The sequence below is a fragment of the Kogia breviceps genome, chromosome 2 (assembly GCF_026419965.1).
Source record: "Kogia breviceps isolate mKogBre1 chromosome 2, mKogBre1 haplotype 1, whole genome shotgun sequence".
In the NCBI taxonomy this organism is placed as follows: Eukaryota; Metazoa; Chordata; class Mammalia; order Artiodactyla; family Physeteridae; genus Kogia; species Kogia breviceps.
The window spans coordinates 4,466,046-4,482,766 of NC_081311.1; the positions used below are offsets into that span (position 1 = coordinate 4,466,046).

At 47.7% G+C, this 16,721-nt stretch overlaps 1 protein-coding gene across 6 annotated transcripts in view; it reads right to left on the reverse strand.

The window, feature by feature from the left end:
- The window catches only part of PTPRE (protein tyrosine phosphatase receptor type E), a 167,539-nt gene that overhangs the window by 70,281 nt on the left and 80,537 nt on the right, over positions 1 to 16,721 (reverse strand). The window contains exon 1 of one of the 6 annotated variants that reach the window (XM_067024322.1): positions 10,621 to 10,639. The exons of the other annotated variants lie outside the window; for them this stretch is intronic. The gene's annotated coding sequence lies outside the window, so the exon portion shown is untranslated. Of the gene's footprint in view, positions 1 to 10,620; positions 10,640 to 16,721 lie in introns of those variants that run through there. 6 annotated transcript variants of the gene reach the window in all.

Genomic DNA, 16,721 nt, shown 5'->3' on the forward strand with positions numbered 1-16,721 from the left:
TGTCACCTCCACGTGAGGCTCAGACGAGGCCATGGGTGAACAACGTGTGCAGACGTGCCCCAAACCCACCAGGTTTCCGGGATGGGATGTGGGTCTGGTTCACGACCAGCAGAGGGTCTGGCGCCCAGGGGCTGCTCCGGAGGATTTGCCGAGTGAATGAGCCTTGTGGCTGTGAGCAGAGTGGCCGCACGCCCTGCTTTTGCCCTGGACGGTGTCACTTATGCCCGTCAGCAGCCTAATTCGCCACAGTGTCCTCCTTCTCTCTCAAAGCATCAGGGCTTGGAAGATCCACTGTGTGTCCGCCTGACTAGGAGAGACGGACGGAGGTGAGGTCAGCAGGCTGGCGTGAGACAGCTCTTCGTATGAGACCTGAACCAACAGAAGTGGCCTAAAATCCCCTCAGTCTCATGAATGGCATTGAAACAATTAGGGAATTGGAGAATTCCGGGTTTTAAAATCCCACATGATTTCATTGCTTTCAGCATCCTTTAAACCACAGCTGCCCTTCCGGCAGCCCAGAAAGCACTGGAAAGAGCCTGGGTCACCAGTTCAGGGCAACCTGAGCTCTGGTTCTCTAGCTGTGTGGCCTTGGGCCAGCTCCTTCCCTCTCTGAGTCTGTAAAATGAGCAAAGCAATGACCTCACGAGACTTGGGGGAGAGTCCATACGATAAGAAGAGAGCCTTTCACACCCACTCTGGAACGCGAATAAACACTTTAAAATATGTTCAGCTCAAAGGCAACCCAACAAGAAGCAACAGAATCCATTTTATTTCTCTAATTACAGACCGGTGTTCTGAGTCGGGGAAGGAAACCTAAGAGAGGCCTCAGTTTTCAGTCCCAGAGACATAAACCCCCAGAAGGGCCCAGCAGTTCCGGGACAGTGAGATGTTTGGGATTCACCCACCCACCACAGCTTCTACCAAGCACGGCTCTGCCCAGGCCCCCAAGGATGCCCGAGACCCGCCCGGACAGGACGCCTCTTGGACGCCACAAGCCTCCATGCATCGTCCCTGCTGTGCAGTGTTCCCAGGGCAGGTGCTCATGGCTCAGAGCCCGCTGTGCTGTCCCTTGGGTGGAGGCGAGGGCAGACTCCTTTCCTGGGGGGGAGCTGCCTGCTACCCCCAGTGCGAGCCCTGGGTGCGGCGGGGAGACACCAAGCTTTGAGCTCCACCCCAAGTCAGCACCGGGAGTAGGAAGTTCAGCCACGTAGCACTTGGGTACCGAGACAGAACTTGCGCCCTTATCTCAGAGACAACCATTTCCAGAAGCACAGTGAGCCGTGCAGGGGAGGGTCAAGTAAGGATGCTGAGGCTGATCGTGATGGTGACACCACAGGGCACTCGCTCCGGCCCAAGACATGGGTGCATGCACTTTATGCATAAACACACTTGACCCTCATGGCAGCTCTCTGAGACAGTATAGGCACTCATCATGCCTGTCTTATGGCAGAGGACTTTGAGGACCAGAGAGGTTAAGTAACCTGCCCAAGGCCACACAGCCGTAAAATGGCAGAGCCCGAATTCAAGCCCAAGCAGTCGCAAACAACCAGACTTTAGAAAACCACGTCTCCAAGGTCAAAGTGAGCTCACCAGATCTGGGAAGTATTCTGAAACACTGGAAGATTTTATCAGAACAGACACGGGGAGTGCAAGGCTCCATGTAAACTAAAAAGCATTTCCTTTCAAGACAAATAGACACACATTCTGTAAATTCCAAAAATTCACTGAAAATATTTACTTTAACTCCGCCCCCCCCCCCAAGTGGGTGGTGGAACTCCATGAATTGTTTTGGCACTAATTGATGTTAGCATTTTGTGGGTTTGGGATTCCAAACAGGTCTACTCAGAAACTTCATGTTATCTATTATACCTGGGAAATGGCCCTGCATCATAAAATAAGTGCTTAATAAATATTTGTTCATTGACGGAATGAAATGGCCAAAAGGTTTACCAAAAAAACAAAAACAAAAACAAGCCTGAGTTGAGCTTTATTTTCCCCAACTGCTATCTCTATAAACACCAGCTGCATCTCCTCAAATATTTATCAATATACTATCACAGAACTTTACGTCCTTTGAGAGAGATTCCTTGCTCTGTTACCCCAAAGAAGGAAGAAAAGAACCTCAAAGGAAATGGATGTCCCGATCTGCTAGGTAACAGGAAAATAGGAAACAGGCCCTGAGAATTTGAGTTTATTCAACTGTGTTTAGAAACGCTGAGGTCAAGCAAAGTCTGGCTGCTTTCAGCACAGAGACCCTGGACCTGGCTGTCAGAGGGGATTCTCTTCTGAGCAAAGAGCATCCTTTTATGTGAACACCGATGACGAGGAGAACGCGGATGAGGAGGAGAAGGAGGAGAATGCTTTAGGGCAGAGCCACCCCAGAAAGCTTTTTTCTGGGGAAGGAGCCTTTCACAGGGCTTTGGCACAGTCATGGGGGCCTGGGGGTGCTGGCCTTTCAATTCCCCGGGGAGGCTTCCTTCTTTTTTTTTTTTTTTAATCCACCCAAAGGCCTGCTGATTTCCTTCCTGCTGTATCCCAGGTCTGGCAAAGTCACCCAGATGGAAAGAAAGGACAAGGGTACTGATCAGGTGTCTTCCGACTCCATGCAGGAAAGTTTTCAATAAAGATGCAACTCTGTATCGACAGAGCATCAGTACTGCCCCATTGCCGGTTTGTATCTAGAAACTGTGTAACAATGCAGCGAGCTTGAAAGACTATACTTCCCGACTTCTCTTTGGCTCAGACAGGAGGAAACACACTTAAATTAAGCAGCGATTTTCAAGTCCAAGTTAGTTAAGTACCTAAGGGGCTCCTAGACGTGTGTAAAATTCTTGTGCTCAGATTTACCTTTGCCTGTGAGAGTCTGCTTTCTCCGTGGTCTGTGAAATCATGCCCAGGGACCCCGAGGGTGCTGACCCTAACTGAGCTCCAGAGAGAAGGTCCAGGGACTCACTTTGGTCTTAGGAAGCCCAATAATACCATTACCACTCCCAAGATCCGCAGTGGAAAAGGACAAGCAGCCAACCTGCAACAGATGCCATATTGCGCTGAACTGTGTGCTCCCCCCAAATTCCTGTCCACCTGGTACCTCATTATGTGACCTATTTGGAAACAGGGTCTTTGCAGATGTAATTCGTTACTATGAGGTCATAATGGATTAGTATAATAGTGGGCCCTAAATCTAGTGAGTGGTGTCCTTATTAGAAGAGGAGAGACACAGAGAAGGATGTGTGACACTGTGATTTATAACATGCAATATACATCTGATCTTCCTCCTGGCTCCTGGCACAGAGCTCCTAAATCCCTTGGAATTTCCTAAGTGATAAGAACACCAGGAGCATCTTTTGTTCTAACATTTGATCTTTGACCCCAGTTCCTGACACAGGGCTCCTAAAATGCTTTTAATGGCTTGGGTGATGGGAATGTCTTTTGCTCTAATGAGGCAACTCTGGGTGAGCTCCTGGATGGGGGCTGGTCACGAGAAAGACCAAGTCATGATTAGAAGCTTGACGTTTTCAGCCCTGCCCACACCCCTATCCCCCCGCCCCCACCCACCCCATTCTCTTGAGAAGGGAGAGGAGCTGGAGACGGAGTTAATGGTTGCTCGTGCCTGGTGAAGAGTCCATAAAAATCACAATAGTGTAGGGTTCGGAGAGCCTCCAGGTGGGTGAACAAACACACCCGCGTACAGGGAGGGTGACACACCTCAACTCCACGGGGGCAGAAGCTCCTGCACTCAGGACCCTCCCAGACCTCGTCCTGTGCGTCTCTTCATCCGGCTGTTCATCTGTATCCTTTACCGCATCCTTTAATAAACTGGTCGATGTGTTTCCCTGAGTTCTGTGAGCTGCCCTAGCAAGTTAATGGAACCCGAGGAAGGGATTGTGGGAACCTGCAGTTTAGAGCCCCTCGGTCAGAAGCACAGGTGACAACCTGGACTTGTGATTTTGGCATTTGAAGGGGGAGCCGTCTTGCGGGAGGTGTAGGAGGGGGTTCCCTTCACCTGTGGGATCTGATGCTATTTCCAGATGATGTTAGAATCCAGTTAAATTGTAGGGTGCCCAGCTGGTGTCACAGAGAATTGCTTGGTGGGGGAAAACCTCCACATGTTTTGTGACCAGAAGTGTCAGTCGTGAAGTGTTCTGTGTAGACGTGAAGGAGACACATAGGAGGAAAGAAAGGCTGTTTTTTTTTTTCTAAAACACCATGTGAAGAAGGAAGCAGAGATTGAAGTGAAGCGGCCACAAGTCAAGGCTCGCCAAGGATCACCAGGAACCATAAAAGCTAGAAGAGGCAAGGAAGGAACCTCCCCTGGAGCCTTCAAAGGAAACAGGGCCCTACTGACACCTTGGTTTCAGAGTTCCAGCCTCCAAAACTGTGGGAGAATCATACCTATTGTTTAAGTGACTGAGTTTGTGGTCATTTCCTACAGCAACCGTAGGAAATGGATACAGACGCTGAGCTAAGAAAGTTGTGAAGAGGTTTCTAAAATGCCTCTGGTTCCCTGCCTGCCCATCTGCCCCCTTCATGGGCTGTGGGGTCCTTTCAGATCCTTCCAGATCCTTCCAGACCTCCTTCCTGCTCACCCCCTACATCCATCAGTCCCCAACTTTCCACATTCTTCTCGCAGTTGACTTGCCCACTTTTCACTTGCTCCGTCTCTTCACCCTGAAGGTCAAGACCTCCTTCACCACAGCGGGCAGTCATCAGGATTAAGTGAGGAACCAGGAGGAGCAGGGCAGGGTACGCCCCCCAGGGCAACACCCCGGGGAGGCCGTGGTGGCAGCCAGGTGGCCCTCCCATGCCTGGTCAGCCTGGTGCCTGCAGCCCACCCTGCACCCCAGCCCAAGGTGGGTGGTCACACCCACCCCTCATCTGTGCCCAAGGACCTTCAGGCAGTTCCCACACATCTGTATCCTCTCATCACCATCACAAGCTCTGTCTCATCATTCACTCATTTTCCTAAAAAACCCAAATATATGTATTTAAAGGGAAACGCTTTTAAAAAATTTTTAATGTCTTTATTGGAGTAGAATTGCTTTACAATGGTGTGTTAGTTTCTGCTTTATAACAGAGTGAATCAGCTATACGTATACATATGTCCCCATAGCCCCTCCCTTTTGCGTCTCCCTCCCTCCCACCCTCCCTCCCTATCCCACCCCTCTAGGTGGACACAAAGCACCGGGCTGATCTCCCTGTGCTACGCGGCTGCTTTAAAAGGAAACGCTTTGTCATTAGTGTAAATGGGAAAACCAGCATCGCTAGCCATATATAGTGATGATCTTAACCATCAGCTCAGCGGAGAAGGGGAAGACGTTCTTGCTGAACACTGGCCCCGTGGAGGGCTCTTGGGCCAAAGCCTGTTCTCTGACTGTTAAAAAGATGTGGGAAGGTGTTGAAGACACAGTAGCATCAAACTGAGCCTCTCCCCGCTTTGAGCGTGAGAAAGACTGGAAGGGTTGATAAAGACGGGAAGAATTTCTCCCTTCACAACTGACTCAGACTTGTTCACTGCTATGTTCTGTCTCCACCTAAAACCATCTCAGGACTTTCGTGCATCAAAGGGCACTAGCAAGAAAGTGAAAAGACACCTTACAGGATGGGAAAAAGTACCTGCAAATTATGTATCTGATAAGGGTCTAGTATCCAGAATATATGAAGGGCCCTGACCACTCAAGAACAGAAAGACAGATCACCCAGTTAAAAAACAAAGGACTTAAATAGATATTGCTCCAGAGAAGACACACAAATGACCAACAAGCACCTGAAAAGATGCTCAACATCACTAATCGTTAGGGAAACGTAAACAGAAACAAAACCACAATAATATACCACTCATGCCCACTAAGATGACTAGACTTTAAAAAAAAAAAAAAAAAAAAAAAAAAAAAATAGGGCTTCCCTGGCGGCTCAGTGGTTGAGAGTCCGCCTGCCGATGCAGGGGACGCGGGTTCGCGCCCCGGTCCGGGAGGATCCCACGTGTCGCGGAGCGGCTGGGCCCGTGAGCCGTGGCCGCTGAGCCTGCGCGTCCGGAGCCTGTGCTCCGCAACGGGAGAGGCCACGGCGGTGAGAGGCCCGCGTACTGCAAAAAAAAAGAAAAAAAAGAAAATGCCAAGTGTTGCCGAGGATGGGGAGGGACAGGAACCTCATACTCTGCTGGTGGGAACGCAAAACGGTGCAGCTGCTGTGGAAAACGGTCTGGGGGATTCCTCCAACAATTAAACGCAGAACTACTCTATCCCCAGTAATTCCACTCCCAGGTATATATCCAAAAAACTTAAAACACGAGTACGATAACTTGTACACCACTATTCATATCAACATGCTTCACAACAGTCAAAAGGCAAAAGACAACCCAAATGTCCATCAACCAATGAAAGGACAGACTAAATGGAACTGTGGCGTGTCCATCCAATGGGACAGTAGGGCAGCCGTGACAACGAAGGAAGCACCGACAGCTGCTCCAGCCTGGGTGACCCTCAAACACATAATGGTAAGTGAAAGAGACCAGACAAAAAGCTCACTTAATGTCTGATTTCATTTTTCTGTGAAATACCGGAACACATCAAACAACAGAGACAGAAAGCAGATTCGTGATCCCAAGGGACTTGGGCGAGGGGGAAATGGAGATTGTCTGCTGAAGGGGTACAGAGGGTTCCTTCTGGGGTGATGAAAATGTGTTGAACTAGGGAGGCACAGTAGCTGCACATCATTGTGAATGTACTAACTGCCACTGAATTTTACTCTTTACAATGGCTGGTTTTAGGTGATGGGAATTTTACCTCAATAAAGACAGAGCATCCCAGGACCACCGCATCCTGTACTTTGGGATAAAAGGCCCCCTCCTCAGCCTGGCATCCAAGACCCTCATGAATGAGAACAGTCACAAAAGCGAGAGTCGGCGAGACATTGGCTGAGTGCTGCGTACCCAGGGCTTTCCACTGTCCACTCATCTAATCTCCACGGCCACAATAAGAGATTGGGACTGCTGTTGTCCCCACTTCACAGACGAGGAAACTGAGGCTCAGAAACACTGAGTAACTTGCCAGAGTCACACAGCTCAGGAGCTGACACAGCTTCCTCTGGGGTGGGGCCGGAAGGGGTGTTGGAAATGGTGTTACAGGCAGAATAGCCCAGTGGGCACGCAGGGCTTCTATACAGGATTCCAATCTCCAAACTTCGTCCCTTTCTGCATTAATCATTTCTCTTGATTAAATACTAGTCCTACATTCTGTGGGTCCCATTGTGCTAAATTACATGGTGAGCATGCATTGCAAATTACACTCATTATTAGAAGTCACACGGCAACATTTATACTAATTAAGTTGGGTCTCATTTCTTTTGCTCTAATTTTAAAACCCTGGCAGAACCCCAGCACCTTATGTCTGCGTGTGAACAGCCATAAACGGATGGAGTAAATTGCACTTTTAACTTCCAGCTATTTAAGATTGTTTTAGACTTTAAAACTGCCTTCAGTATTATGCTGCGTTCTTTTTTTACACTATTAGCAGGATGAAGGTAACAGAGTACAGTTCTGAAATGCAAACCGTACAGCATGCTTTTAAAATCAACGGTGCAAATATTTTCTTTAATGCATTAGAAAATATTTTTGAAAGTTTGTCTCCCCCGAGCATGGCTGACTTTTTAAATGTGTTTCCCAAAGAAATACAAATGACTGCTACCCAGTGCAATTAGGAGAATATGAAGGAAGAAACAATAACAATAACAGCAATGCTCTACAGGACCTGCTCAGGGCCAGGCGGTTTGCTGAGCGCTTTCCAAGAATCATCTCATCTCAGTCCCTCAGCCACTGAAGAGGAAGGTACTACCTTCCAGAGGTCAAGTCACTCCCAAAGTCTCAAAGCAAGGAAGTGACAGGGCAGGATTTCAACCCAGCCTCTGATCCAAAGGCTCCAACGCTTTTCCATCCTTCAAACTATGTAGCTACGCATGAGTGTTTGTAGGGAGACAAAACACATCACACATAAGACGTATCGCCCCCAAATATTGCAAAACCAACTGATGTTGCTTCGTTCACCAGCTCGTGTTCATTTATGTAGAAGCAACTGCGTGAACACCTGCTATGTGCCAGGCAGGGTGCCAGGAGCAGGGAAGACGAAGAGGAGCCAAAGAATCATCAGCCCTGCCTTCCTGGGTTCTGAGGTGTCCGCTTTTCCCGCCATCCCGCCTACCATTGCGTCTTCCCTCCTCGGATCCCCCCTTCCAATCGCTGGGGCCCTGAAGCAGAGCGATCCCCACTCCTGCTTCCTCCTGAAGAGTACTCTCTCTCTGCCCTGGTCCCTCCGGAGCCCTCCTGCACGGGGGGCCACCTTTACACAAACTTCCTGCAGACGGGAACCTTCATCACCTGTTCCCGGGATGGGCTCCCTCCCCCAGCTTTCCCGCAGCGCAGGTAAGCCAATGGGTGTGGTCCAATGCGGGGGGGGGGGGGGGCACTCACACTCCGTTACAGCTCAGCTCTCTGGATTAGGGAGGGGGCGAGGGCTGGAGTGTGCGTGTAACCGAAGTCCTGAGGCAGCGGCCGGCCCTCCGGACATCAGACAGGAGGGGCGCTCTTTCTGCAACATGAATGAGGGAGTTTATTTAGGGGGGCCAGGGGGAGGGGAAACCAGGTGAGACCATAACCCCTTCAGCCCTTAGACCCCTGATTACAGAGGAACATCCAGCTGCCGCATGGCGGCCCTACTCACCGGGGACTGACTTTCACAGACTGTGTGTTCCTTATTCTGAGAACTTTTCCATCGTTATCTCCCTCAGCGCCCCTGGGAGGTCCCCAGGGGCAGGAAACGGAAGGCACAGTCCTCAGTCCGCCTGCGTTACGGAGGCAGTCCCTTAGGGGAGCGGGGCCCTGAGCCCGCCCAGGACCCGGGGGACAGAGTGGGAACTACCCCAGGCCACCTCACAGCCCCCAGAGCCATACTGGGAGGAGGAGGATTTAACTCACATCAAAAGGCAGAAAAACCGTGCAAAATTCACCCTGTGCATGATTGCGATAAGGTACTGTGGGAACAACAGCTCAGGTTTTCCTTACCGTGAGCCTGTTTCCAGGACACCAAAAACCACGCCACTCAGTGTGAAAGAACAGGAATTCATGACTGGATGCTCTTAGCTTCCAACTCCCAGAGAAGGGGTCCCTTGCTCTCTTCTGTGTGCTGCCCCATACACAGCACACACACACACACACACACACACACAAACACACACACACACACACACACACTTCTCTTTAGTGAAGAACAGCCAGATGGCACCTAAGTTGGCTGGAAGGTAAGGGAGGCACTTTCACATAAGAGGCAAAGTGTTATGAAGTTTTTCACTCTGGACTTTCTAACATGAACTAGTCTGATAGGCTCTCACAGGTCAAACAAACGAAAAAAAAAAAGCAAAATTTAAGGTGAACTGTGGATCCCATTCATGATGTTTCTGGGGACCCACATGCACAGGGGTGCCCCGCTAACGGGGGTCCCGGGGAGAAGGCCGGCCCTGGCACGGCAGTTTCCGGCCACCAGGCACAGGCACCTCCGGAGGCGTGGTCCCTAGTGAGCGAGCAGGTGGCGTCACGCCGGGATGAACGGCCATCCTTGCAGGAGTGTGCAAGAGCCTGGAAGGCTTCCCTCTACTTTGCCGGGAAAGACTGACGTCCCAGGATAAACTGATTAAATGAACCACCTCGTAGGAAGCAACCTAATATTTTTTTCTCAGCAGGAAGCCTGTTCTCACCATATGTATCCAAAAATAATTCAAGGCAAGTTGTATCTGAGTTACCCACAGAGCAGCATTAGCAACTGAAAACTAATTTGAGCATCTATCTAACATACAGTCACTGTGAGAACAGATGCAATTACAAAATGATACAGCCTTAACTGTAGCAGTAGGAGAAAAAAGAGAGAAAGAAAGAAGGCAGGAAGAAAAAGAAAGAGACAGAGACAGAGAGAGAAAAAGAAGGAAGGAAGGAAGGAAGGGGGGAAGGAAGGAAGGAGGGAAAGAAGGTGAGAGAGAGAAAGCAAGAAATGGAAAGAAAAATTGAAAGAAAGGAAGGAAGGAAGGAAGGAAGGGAGAGAGAGGGGGAAAGAAAGAAAGAGGGAGGGAGGAAGGAAGGAAAGAAAGAAAACAGCTAGAAAAAAATCTCTCTCTCCCATTTTTTAATTGGTTAATTGGCTTTCATGTCAAATATTTCCTAAAATGTCTTTATAATTTCCACATTAGCTGAAAGATGCATGTCCAAAATCTTAAGCACGTTCTCTTTGCTTAAAGAACATTTAGATATTATATTTTAAGTGAAAGAGAAAGTACTTATATGTTAAATAGCAATTTAACGCACAGGAAGACATAAAATCTGCGCAAATCGTTTGTAAAAACTGCTCACCCACCACCTGCACGGATGTTACATTTTACAAACTGGTAGCATAAGCTCACACACAAAGTTGACCAAGAATAGAATCGCTGTGACATTCTTAAATTAACAGTGAGAGGCAACGTTAGATATTACATTTTAAAAGCTGTTGGAAAATGCATTTTTCTCCCAACCAAAACCAGCAACATAAAGAACATTCCAGAAATCCCTTTTCCCGTCCGTGTGGTGCATCCCCGGATACTTACAGAGCACGGCTTTCTGAACAGCCCCTAGGTGATCAACTCATTCAAACCCATGTCCACAGCATTGGAGTCTCACCAGTGGACAATTTGAACACTTCCAAGCAGGCTATTGATGCAAAAGGCAATACATAATTTACGTGGGTATATCCCCTCTGTAATTCTCCTTCTGAGGCTAGTGGCTGCAGTACCCAGACTATGTCATCAGAAACCAGAGCCCAAAATCCAGCAGGGGAAAAAGTGTCAGGAGAGATGGCTCATCTCTAGTTGAAATCAACACTTGCAAATAAATTTATAATTTGCAGTGGTGGCGTGCCTCTTTTTCCTTTTTTTTTTTTTTTAAGTTTAAAATAAATCAGGAAGAAAGGTGGCAGAGAAGCAGTCAGGCTGCTGGAAGCAAGGCAACCCGGCTGCTGGCTGCTGCCGTCGGCGGTCCCAGCTGGGTCATCAAAACCCTCCGGCGCACTGCGCTTGGAAAGGCAGAGGAAGGGAAAACACCCAGCGCCCAGGACAAGCTGGGTTCACAGCCCGCAGAGAGCAAAAAGCACACACATGGCAAGATCCATCACGAGTCCCGCACGCTTCAGATTTCGTTTCCAAAGAAAAATTACCACTAATGTTATTCTTTCCCCCGAACTCTTTCAAGGCAAAAGTAAATTGAAATACAACTGAAAGCGAAGAAAACGTGCAGGAAAACTCTTCCACACACGTATGATGCAAGCCTTTCCCCTAAATAGGCTTTAAAGGTAAAAATCTTTTATTCTAGAGTTTTCCACTTAGAGAAAATTCTAAGAGAAAATTCTATTTCAGGCATGTTGCTGCTTTGAAGAGAGAACTTCTTACAGCAGAAAGATCTCTGCTTTCTCTCTAGAGCACTTCCTAAAATAAAAAGGGAAACGGACTCCCAAGTGTTACTCTGAAGTCTGTTATCTGAAACACTGAAGCTGCCGAGGCTCTGCCTGTTCTCACCAAGTTCTCCTTCTCTTGCGTTAACGTGGAAGATTTTTTTCTTTTACAGAGCTTCTTTATCGCACATGCTATGGGTCAAGCTGTATCCCTGGAAATGTGGCCCCTTCATAAAGAAAGTGCCTTTCCCATGGACATGGGTATCGGTGCACGAGGTAGAAGGCTGTGCAGACAAGTCTGACCAGCTGCACATCTTCAGGGAGGAACACCGACATAAACACACCAAAGCAGCACCCAACGTCTAGAGGATGGTTTGCTACGTCTCACTTCCGCTGCTGTTATTGTTGTCAATACCATCAATATTACAATTCCTCCGACCAGCCCCAGGCACTTTCATTTCGTCCTGAGAAGTTGATGTGAAGTACTGTTTACAGAGTGCTTTCTATGTACCAAGGACCGTGCTAGGTAGTCATATACTCTTTCATTGAATTCCCAATTATTTCTGCCTCCAATAAAGCAAGAATCCAGACAGAAGTGGAAAGCCTACATAAAAGAAGCACAGGTCGACAACAGTCCTACAGACGTGTTCTGCGTGGCAGGGCCAGTGACCAGGCTTCCGGCAGCTACTGGAATAGCAGCGTGCATGGAATAAATCGCCACCCTGCCTTCCTGGGTGCCTGAGATGTGGTCACACTAGTTGCCTGTAAATCCATTCATTTTCTGAAAATGCCACTTCTCGTTCATTTTCTGTTGATGAGGAATTTCTGAAACAATCATCAGAAACCATCTCTACGGCAGACAGCCAATGCTACTCGCCTGCAACAGGATTGGAGATCTCTTTTATTCCCCAAGGGGGCCATTATTTCCACCGGTTGCCATGGTGATGCTGCAGTATCACTGCCGGGGTTCCACTGCTTCCCGATGCAGTCACACCACACACTTAAATCAAACCATTTGTATCACCCTGCATGGGCTTTTTTTCGGAAAACGAACACCTGGCTGCGTAAAACTTAGTTAATTGAACTCTCATCTTCATCTCACAGTGGTGATGAATGGGGACAGCCGAAAGTGTCTGTGTGTGCCAGCACCCACGTGGGCAGCACGATCTCAAACAACGAGAAGAAACATCCAAAAATATCTTATTCTTTTCCCTTCATTAATTTAAGGAGAGATTTCTTACTATTTCCAATGACTTGAGAAATGCTTTTCAAAAAGCAAAAGTAAGGAGTTTGCAATGGGCAGATCACACTACTGTATATAAAATAAACAATAAGGACCCACTGTGTAACGCAGGGAACTATGTGCAACACCTTGTAATAATCCATAATGGAAAAGAATCTGAAAAAGAATTATGTATATAAAACTGAATCACTTTGCTGCACACCTGAAACTAACACAACATTGTAAATCAACTGTACTTCAATAAAAATAAAAAATAAATTTTAAAAAATGGAAAAAAAAAGATGCAAAGCAATTAGTTGCCTGAATCTACTTACATTGGTACTCAACAAATGTTTCTTGAATGCAAAAAAAAAAAAGGCAAAAGTAATACGACTAGAAATGAGGAACTGTACATTTTTATCGTTGGGAGTTTATGTTAACTGAAGCTCTGCCATATTCATTTCTAAAGCAACAGCTTAATGCTCCTATTTGTGCATCTCCTATCTTGCTTTTACTTGTAACTAGTAGACACACATCTGCACACAAACACATGTCCACGTCCTTATTTATTAATTCCTGAGGTCTCTAACCTGTGAAGTGTAGCTTAAATAAATGAAATTACTGATTTGACTTTTCAGTCTTTAAGCCCTGATTTGCTGAGCATGAACCGTTCAAGTGTGGAACTCACTTTGAACTCAAAGATGCTGGTTCTCTGAGGCTCTAGCCCTGACTCCAGATTGTGGGAGGGGTGTCCACCCCGTGACAGCCCCAAAGCAGAGGAGGGAAATGGGAGACCGCCAGGAAAATGGCAGGTGGGACCCTTCCTTTGGAGCACACAGACTTCACCACATTTCCTTCTGAGCAAAAACACAAAATTTATCTGGACACTCAGGGTGAGCAGTCAGCTGTCCTTACCTCCTACTGCAAACGGTCTTGAGAGCTGGCTTGGACTCCTGACACCACAGTGTTAATCGAAAGGGGAGAAATCAAATCAACTGGATTGGATTTCAGAGGTCACTTCTTGCAAAAGGCAGGTAGGTCATGTACCAAAGCCAAACTTCAAGGAAAATGCCAAATCTATGTTTGGCCCCAATTCATTAAGTTAACCTGAGTTGAACTCATGTTACCTGTGCTCTCTGGTCTTTGTTTCTTCCGACACTCTTATTTGTTTGGTGTTTGTTTTCTTTTGCCTTTTTCCATTTCGTTTTTTGCCATGACACTAAGATTGGCCAGGCTCAAAGCTGAAAAGCTTGTTGTTTTAGGGACAGAAAGAGAACTCTCTCCACGTAGGAAGGAATGCCGTGGGGGCCTTAAAAACCGAGGCTGCAATGATGAATAGACGCACTTCTTACAGCTCCCGCTTCATAAAGAAATGAGGGGGAGGAGGTGGGGGAGGGATGGCGTGGGAGTTTGGGATTAACAGATGCAAACTATTACATATAAAATGGATAGGGACTTCCCTGGTGGCACAGTGGATAAGAATCCTCCTGCCAATGCAGGGGACACGCGTTCGATCCCTGGTCCGGGAACATCCCACATGCCGCGGAGCAACTAAGCCCGCGAGCCACAACTACTGAGCCTGCTCTCTAGAGCCCGTGCTCCGCAACGAGAAGCCACCGCAGTGAGAAGCCCACGCACCGCAGCAAACAGTAGCCCCTGCTCGCCGCAACTAGAGAAAGCCCACGCGCGGCAACGAAGACTCATTGCAGCCCAAGATAAATAAATAAATAAAGTAAAATGGATGAGCAAGGTCCTACTGTCTAGCACAGGGAACTATATTCAATATACTATGATAAACCATAATGGAAAAGAATATTTAAAAAGAATGTATATATATGTATACACTACCAAATGTAAAAGAGATAGCTAGTGGGAAGCAGCCGCATAGCACAGGGAGATCAGCTCGGTGCTTTGTGACCACCTAGAGGGTGGGATAGGGAGGGTGGGAGGGAGATGCAAGAGGGAGGACATATGGGGATATATGTATACGTTTAGCTGATTCACTTTGTTATACAGCAGAAACTAACACAGCAGTGTAAAGCAATTATACTCCAATAAAAATGTTTTAAAAAAAGAATGTATATATATATATATATATATGTATAACTAAATCACTTTGTACAGCAGAGATTAACACATTGTAAATCAACTAAACTTTAGTAAAAAATTAACTAAAAAAATAGCCAAAAAACACCACCAGGGCAAGTTGAGACTGTGGAAGAAAGGAACAAGCTTGATATTTTAAGACCCTTAGCGCTTTTTTCTGCTTTGTGTGCCTTTTCATTGTGCACTGGGAAAGAAAGAAAGAGAGGAAGGGAGGAAAGCAGGAAGGAAAGGAGGAAGGAAGGGAGGGAGAAAGGAAGAAAGGAGGGAGGGAGGAAGAAAGGAAGAAAGGAGGGAAGGAGGGAGGAAGAAAGGAAGCAAGGTGGGAGGGAGGGAGGAAGAAAGGAAGAAAGGAGGGAGGGAGGGAGGAAGAAAGGAAGAAAGGAGGGAGGGAGGGAGGAAGAAAGGAAGAAAGGAGGGAGGGAGGGAGGAAGAAAGGAAGAAAGGAGGGAGGGAGGGAGGAAGAAAGGAAGAAAGGAGGGAGGGAGGGAGGAAGAAAGGAAGAAAGGAGGGAGGGAGGGAGGAAGAAAGGAAGAAAAGAGGGAGGGAGGGAGGAAGAAAGGAAGAAAGGAAGAAAGGAGGGAGGGAGGGAGGAAGAAAGAAAGAAAGGTGGGAGGGAGGGAGGAAGAAAGGAAGAAAGGTGGGAGGGAGGGAGGAAGAAAGGAAGAAAGGCGGGAGGGAGGGAGGAAGAAAGGAAGAAAGGTGGGAGGGAGGGAGGAAGGGAGGAAGAAAGGAAGAAAGGAGGGCTGTAACATTCAGAGTGATTCCGGCAGCCAGGGTGCATCAGCCTGGGGTTGTGAGGACACAGCCCGAGTGTGTGTGGTCTGAGCCACCTCCGCACGTCTCTGACTCCTCCTTCAGGGGAAAGGAGGGTCTTCCTGAGCTCAGCTTGGACACGAAATGAGGCGGAGGGTGGCCGCTGAGAGCTGGGAGGTGCGCTGAATGGAGCGGGGTCCACTGACATGGCTTCCATATCGAGGCACCACAGTTATAAAACCTGGGGAAGCCTCCAGTGCTGATGTTCTGAAAAAAAAAAATCCTTAAGCTGGAGTTTGTATGGTTGGAATCCTGAGCAATTTGAATAGACTTTATCTGAAGTTAGTATAATGCAGGAGAAACGGGGGCACCGCTATCTCCCTCCACACGCAGTATCAACACGCAGCCTGCCCCCATCCCCAATCTTCTCCTAGGGGGTTATTTTCTACGGTGGAAGCAATGTTTTTCGCAGGGCAGGCTGGAGATTTTCCCCTCTCAGAAGTCAAGTGATAACGTTGCAGAGCGATGGAAGCTTCCGACATTGCACGCTTCTTAGGGGAGCTTCTTAGAGGAGCTCTCTGCCTTCCAAACAATTAGACATCATTCAGCGCTCCACATCCACGCTGGGAATAACATGTGAGACTCTACATCACCTTGAAATGAAAAGTGAATGGTGCCGCTTCCCGGCGATAAGATGTCCATGACATGAATTTTCCCAGAGAAACCTGACACTCTAACACCCAAGGTTGGCAGCTAAGACAGAAGCAGGTGGAGTAGACTGCTGGCTGAACCCTCCGAGAAAGCCCCCTGTTTTCATGCTAACACACAGTTTAGAAATAGAGGTCAAAACCATTTCGTTCAAGGTGTTCTGGGATTTTTTTTTTTTTTTCCAGTGTGTGTGCATGTGTAGCCTGAGTGTAAACACACAGACAGAATGCCAGATGAGATGAGTTAAGAATGATTAGGCTCCTGACGTGGCGATTTTGCTCTCACGCCCAGCAAATTCACCACAACTCCAAGCAGTGCTTGCTTCAGTCATCCTGTGATGCCAACCAGAAGCATTCATCAAATATGGCGGCATCATTGGAAAACAAATATGGCGGCATCATTGGAAAACGGGCTTTGCATAGGTGTTTATAACCATCTGTTGCATGGAGCTATTTATGAAACTACAGAAGCCT